The sequence below is a fragment of the Meles meles genome, chromosome 7 (genome assembly GCF_922984935.1).
Source record: "Meles meles chromosome 7, mMelMel3.1 paternal haplotype, whole genome shotgun sequence".
Classification (NCBI taxonomy): domain Eukaryota; kingdom Metazoa; phylum Chordata; class Mammalia; order Carnivora; family Mustelidae; genus Meles; species Meles meles.
This window is the reverse complement of record NC_060072.1, coordinates 97,683,124-97,690,341: the sequence shown is the minus strand read 5'-3', so window position 1 is coordinate 97,690,341 and position 7,218 is coordinate 97,683,124. Positions and strand designations below refer to the sequence as shown.

Below are 7,218 nucleotides of genomic sequence, written 5' to 3'. Positions count from 1 at the left end.
TGAAGGTGGGCTACGTAAGACTTTTGGGCCACTTATTAATACATCCTATGTAGATACTCTCTCATAGAATATCTCCACTTCCAGCAAATTTTCTCATCTCTGCTTCTCTCTCCCTCTCTCTCTCTCTCTCATTCTCTCTCTCTCAGTCTATACTGTCCAATACAATAGCCACAAGCCACATGTAGCTATTTTAATTAAAATTAATAAAATTTAAAATTCAGTTTCTTGGTTGCCCTAGCCACATTTCAAGTACTTGTTTCTGTCATCGCAGAAAGTTCCGTTAGATGGCGCTGCTCCAGATCCTGAGCTTGCGTGATTTACCTCTAACACGGCTTCTGTAGATTGCCCATAACCCAACATGACTGCTAAGCCCAAGTCTGCGGGACTCTTCTCTAAAGAACAGCCCCTCAAATGCCAACAGGCGATAAGCACTGAATATCAAGAAGCAAATAAGGTCAAGTGTAAAGAACAGCAGGCCGTGGAAGTTAGAGAGTATCCACCATGTTTAAAGGAGTAGAGACCCAGCACCAGCCATTGTTGCCATGTGAAAATGTAAACCCAGCAATGCTGGCTGTTTCAAATTTCAACTGTAGCTAGGAATACAGAGATTTATATAAAATCCTAATGTTTAAAATTAAAATAGGTTTTTTTTCCTAATTATATGTGCTCATTTTAAAATAGTCAAGAGACACATAAAGCTATGTGGAATAATATGTATCACCTGAAATGCCATTACTCTGTACTGACCACCACTAACATTTGGTGACCATATTGTTATGCACCAGCGCCTCCTTATACCTACGCACAAGCAAGTGTAATTATACCTAAGTGCAACGTTATACATGCTACTTTTTCTCATGGGCAATATTTTGTGACTTTTTCCCTTGTCTTTCCCATGCTTTTTTTTTTATTTTTCACTCTTGGTTCAGCCAAACAAAAAGGTCCAGCTCAAAGATCGTCAATTTGTAATTTTTTGCCTTTCACATACCCTAACTCTTTTCATATTCTGTTTCTTGGCTTGCATTTTCTAGAGGGGAAAAAAAACGAATATTCTCTTGTGCAAACCATTGACCAGCCTACCACTAGTCTAAACAGCTTGAAGGAGACCTGAGTCCTACTCCTTAACATGCTCTATGGATGGAGGTAGCACCCAGCTTCTTCAGCTCTCAGGGCAGCTGAAAGCTGAAGAAGGCTCAAAAATATTTCTGCTGCATAGTGAGTAGTATAGCACAGGAATTAAAAGCAAAATTTCTGAGCGAAACTAGATTTAAATTCTGAATTCACTACCTTACTGTGGGACATTGAGCCACCTACTTAACCTCTCCGTGCTGAATTTCCCCAGTCTCAGAATTAAGAATCATAATAGTACCTAATTCTTAGGGCTGTTCTGAGGATATAAGTGTAAAGAGCATAGAACAGTATTTGGCCTGTAGTAAATATAAATAAATGTTAGCTAATGATAATTTTTTGTTATTTTTCCCCTAATCTGAAGAGTGTACAGTCAAAGCTTCCATTCAACAAGACCACTGAAGAGAAAGTCTCTTTTCTACATGATAGGTATCTCTGTAATCCAACAAGAATTTTTTTATATTTTAGGAAATCATGACATCCAAAATATCAACTGTGCTTCTGTTTTCATGGTTTCAGACTAAACAAGTTTCTACCATTCATTTATAAGACCTTTAAAGAATGAGCTTTCCTCTCTCTCCCTTTCTTGACCACTGTGGTGTGTGCTGTTAATGCTGTTCCTCACCATGTCTTCTCACAGACTTTCAGGATCAAGTGATTCTTGGCCAAGAAACAAAAGCAGAATCATCCCATTCCCCCCAATGAATTCAGATAAAACTGGTGATAAAATCAGGCACAGCTCTGAAAGGAGACACTGGAAAAGAATGAAGCTGGGTCTATAAGGAATTATACATGAGATGCCACACATATGTCTGCTGTATCAAGGTCACCAACGTCTTACCATATCATGCTGAAAACATCACTACTATCTGAACAACTGGACATGCTCTACTGGGAAATTGATTTTTCTCCTGTTTCTATGCTTCTGTACTAATAGGTTGGTTCACTAATAACTATGTGAAACTTTGGGGTGCCCAGGTGGCTCAGTCGAGTGAGCGACCAACTCTTGGTTTCACTCAGGTCTATTGGGTCATGGGGTCGAGCCCCATGATGGGCTCCACATTCAGAGAGGAGTCCGCTTGAAAAATTATCTCCCTCTGTCCCTCCCCCGACTCACACACGTATGCACTCTCCCTCTCACTCTCTCTAATAAATAAATAAATCTTTTTTAAAAAATAACTTGTGAAACTTTTGTTGGGGAGGAGGAAGGAATAATGAAGGAGACCTGCTTCTTGTCCTCAAAGAATCTTCAGCCTAGTAGAGGAGTTAAATACATCACCAATCACAATAATACAAGGAGAAAATAATAGGGCCATAAAAAGGGAGTAAGTAGGCCCTTAAATTGTTGCAGAAACTTTGGCCACATGGTCCCCCTTTGTTTTGGAATTTAATTCAGCTGCTCTCTTCAGCAAATTACAGATAAATGGAGTTGTATAGACTATGTCTTGGGGATAAAATTTTCACACTGTGTATTGGTCAGAAAAGGCAGGGTATGTTGCAGTAACAAATATACCAAAAGTTGAATTAGAAGAACGTTTACTTCTTGCTCATCATAAATTGACAGGCTGGATCTGCTTATCATAGCTGCTGAGGAGTCCAGGCTAATATGAGCTCCACCTCAACACAGGCATCCACCATAGTAAAAGGTAGTTTGTTGGTTTGGGGTTTTGTTTTGTTTTGTTTTTAAGCATGTCCCGTTATGTTTCTTAGCATTTCTGCCTAGAAGAAACACCCTTCATTTCTGCTCACATTTTATTTGCCAAAGCAAGTCACCAAGTTCACCAGGTGAAGGATGTCTAGTCTTCTCACCAGAAGGACCTCTGCATGCTTGCAAGCAGTGATCAGTCTCACCACTCTCTGACCCAAATATGTACACACACACACACCAAAAAAAAGTATCTTTTTTTTCCGGGACTGATCTCAACTCCCTCTGGATCCTAACTCCCAGTGATGTGCAAGAATCCTGTTCAGGATTTCCCTACAGACCTTTGATTACTTCTAAACCCCATTCCCTAAAGACTCTTAACTGTAATGGGAGAAGTTGGATCAAGGCCCTCAGACCAGTCCTTTGCCTTGTTCTCTCCCAATGCCCTGCTTTTCCTGAGCTCTAAGCTCAGGCCTCCAAATTTGAGAGTTTTGTTATTTAAAGGGAAGCTGTGGCTACCCTACGACCCAGCAATCACACTACAGGGTATTTTCCTAAAGATGCAAATGTAGTGATCTGGAGGGTCATGTGCACCCAAATGTTTATAGCAACAATGTCCACAATAGTCAGACTATAGAAAGAACCTAGATGTCCATCAACAGAAGAATGGATAAAGAAGATGTGATATATATATATAGTGGAATACTATACAGCCATCAAAAGAAATGAAATCTTGCCATTTGTGACAATGTAGATAGAACTAGAGGGTATTATGCTTAGCAAAATATGTCAATTAGAGAAAGACAATTATCATATGATCTCCCTGATGAGGAAGTTGAGAGGTAACGTCAGGGTTTGGGGGGTAGGAAAGGAATAAAAGAAACAAGATGGGATCAGGAGGGAGACAAACCATAAGAGACTCTTAATGTCACGTAACAAACTGAGGGTTTCCAGGGGGAGGGGGACAGGGAAAGGGCGGTGGTGTTATGGACATTGGGGAGGGTATGTGCTATGGTGAGTGCTGTGAAGTGTGTAAACCTGGAGATTCACAGACCTGTACACAGGCAAATAATACATTATATGTTAATATAAATAAATAAATAAATAAATAAATAAATAGTAAAGGGAAGCTTTGGGAATTCCGAAAGGCATGTTCTTTTCAACAAAGCCTGGCTTTCAATAACCGCCTCACTGTAGATTTAACAAATCCACTGTAAAAGGTATGAATTGGACAATGACAAATCAGCTATGTGAAAATGTGAAACTCTTTATTCTTATATCTGCACACACTTTTCTTTGACAAGCTTCCACTCTTGTTTGACAGTTAAAAAAAAAATGAAATTTAGTCCAATCCACCAAAGTTGGCCCAACCCAGAAACATCTTTTGATTCACTTCATGAATTACTCTCAGTCAACATCATCCAAATCTCTTCCCAGCTTCCTTCTACTCCTTCCCTTTGACTCTATAGCCTGGGGGAAGGGCAGGGTTGCAAACCAGCCGCTGCCCCACTCAATTCTACAGGTGGGTTCCGGGCACACAGGAAAACTCAGGCATCCTTGTCACGTCATGTGGTGAGGACCCAGATACTCGCCATCCCTGTTTTTTTCATACCTAGTTGTGGTAAAACACATCTGTCTGTCCCACAACGTCATGGGAATTCCTAAAGAAGGCACCAGCTTCATGTTCTAAAACTGCCTTTCAAGTCCAATGGGACACTCTCAGGGACCCCTGAGGCTGGTGAAAGATGCAGAGAGAGCAGGGAAAGGACCCTTCATACCCCCACAAAAAGGAGAAAGGGGAAAGGACCAGAAGCCTAATAGAACACTTCATAAACTGTGCCTTATCTACAAAAGTCCCTTCTCCTCTCCAAGATGGCTTTATATTTTCTCCTCTAAGCAAGAAGATGTTGAACCAGTTCCGGGATCACAGTCATTTTCGTTCAACCATGACAAGTTGTCATTAGTTTTGGACTTGGCTAATGCAAGTGTGGGTAGTCACCAAGAAAGGAAGCTGACCTTGTGGTCCAATGTTTTAAGTTATTTCCACATGTAAATACTTCATAATTGATCCCTCTACAACTTGACCAATGAAGGTCAAGCTTGTAACTTATCTTTTGTTCCCCAAAATGTGTAGTGCACAAAAGCCTAATTAATATTTTTAAATAGTGAACATACAATATATAACCGGTACTTTGAACAAGTTTTCACTGTCATCCCCTCACATTTCTTCTGACTCTTTGGTCACAGGTCCTTACATAGAAGAATCCATCGACACTTTCTACCCAAAAGTCAGGAGTAATATAACCTGGGGGGGGGGGGGGGGGCTTAAGGTTCACAGGTGCTGGATTCAGACCAATTGGAGCACAAACTGGCTTTCCAAGGACAGTCAATCAAGAATTGAAAAGAAGTGGGGGCACCTGGGTGGCTCAGTGGGTTAAGCCTCTGCCTTCATCTCAGGTCATGATCCCAGGGTCCTGGGATAGAGACCCACATCGAGCTCTCTCCTTGACAGGGATCCTGCTTCTCCCTCTCTCTCTGCCTGGCTCTCTGTCTACTTGTCATTCTTTGTCTGTCAATTAAATAAATTTTTAAAATCTTAAAAAAAAAAAAAAGAATTGAAAAAAGCCAAGAATTGAGCCAAGCCTAAAGAGTCAATGTTGGGTTCTATTTCTTATTTTATTTTTTTTTAAAGATTTTATTTATTTATTTGACAGAGAGAGAGATCACAAGTAGGCAGAGAGGCAGGCAGAGAGAGAGGAGGAAGCAGGCTCCCTGCGGAGCAGAGAGCCCGATGTGGGGCTCGATTCCAGGACCCTGAGATCATGACCTGAGCCGAAGGCAGTGGCTTAATCCACTGAGCCACCCAGGTGCCCCAACTATTTCTTATTTTATTAGGAAAGACTATCCATTTATCTTCAGGTCAGTCGAAATGAAGGTCTTTCAAGTTTTTACACTTTTTATGTTGTTTCCACATACTGAGTAACAAGAATAGGATGTTCTATCACTCTCTCCCTTCCTCTCACTCCCTCTCAGCACATATACACAAACACACAAGTCTTACACATAGAGAGGGTATTCCCCAGTTATTTTAGTGGTCACTGAACCAGTATGTGTAAAAAGTTTTGCAATCTGTAATAGGCTTTGAAAATGTAAGTTTGTTCTTGTAGAAAATGACAGTTTTTATTATATCTTTTGAACAGCATTCATGGAGTGTTAACTCCATGGAGTTGCAACTCTTAACATTGCAACAATAGAACACAATAGACATGACTATGGCAACTGGCATCACAAAGACCTGGTTTGAACCTGACTCTGTCACCCACTAGCTGGGACCCTGAACAAGGTTCTTACACTCAGAGAGGCTTAACTACACCATCTGTAAAATGGAGATAATACCTCAGAGGAATATGGTCAGGATTAATGTATATTTAATTAGCAATAATCGCGCCTCGGATAAACCTCATTGGCTACGATACTGCCACTGCGCAAAGCTAGGATTAATGTATATTTAAAGCACTTAATGAATACGTAAAGAGCTCAGTAAGGAGTCCATTATTACTTTTCACTACTTTATTTGATTTTTTTAATTTTTCCTACCTTTTTTTTCACTTTTGTCAATGTCCACTTCTTCTCTTGGACTCTCATTTGATAGTGCAGGAGAATATACATTCCTGTGTCTGCCTTCGGCTCAGGTCATGATCCCGGAGTCCTAGGATCCAGCCCTGTATCAGGCTCCCTGCTCAGCAGGAAGACTGCTTCTCTCTCTCCCACTCCCCCTGCTTGTGTTCCCTCTCTCGCTGTCCCTTTCTCTGTCAAATAATAAATAAATAAAATCTTTTTTTAAAAATACACATTCTTAGGAAGCTGGGCACTCTCCTTGGTGAGCATCCTTCTACAAGTGTTGTAGGAGGCTTACTTGGTAAATAGCAAAAACAGGGCCTCTCTAAACCTGAAGCATCCTATCTTATCTTGGAGAGCCATTAGAAGCTAAGCAAAAAGCAGAGGTAATTCTAGTATGCCAGCTCACAAGGGGTCCCTAGCACCATAAGCAACCTTTGCTTAAGTATTTGGCAGGTCCCAACCTTATTATGCCCACTACATCATATCTGATGAACTACGTATAAGGGCTTCGGCACAGAAGAAATATGTTGCAGATTATATACAATTCCCCCTTCGCCAGCTCTGTCTCATCCTTGAAGGTTCACAGAAATGCCTGAGTCCCATGTCCTTGGATGACCTCATTACACAGATCACTTAGAGTTTCCTCTAATTTCTGGTAAGTAATTCATTTTAAAACTTTGGTCACCACTACTAACTACGAATTACTTGTGACACACCTCACAACAGACATATATCAATTAAGAACAGCTGCTCTTAGTGAGGGCTCCTGGAATTAGTCAAAAAATATTGATGTGAAGTGATAGCTATTAGAATTTGCAGCAATC

At 40.7% G+C, this 7,218-nt stretch overlaps 1 pseudogene; it reads right to left on the bottom strand.

Moving 5' to 3' along the window:
• Positions 1-6,145: 6,145 nt before the first annotated feature.
• On the bottom strand, positions 6,146-6,266 carry LOC123947722 (annotated as a pseudogene).
• Between the last annotated feature and the right edge of the window lie 952 nt (positions 6,267-7,218).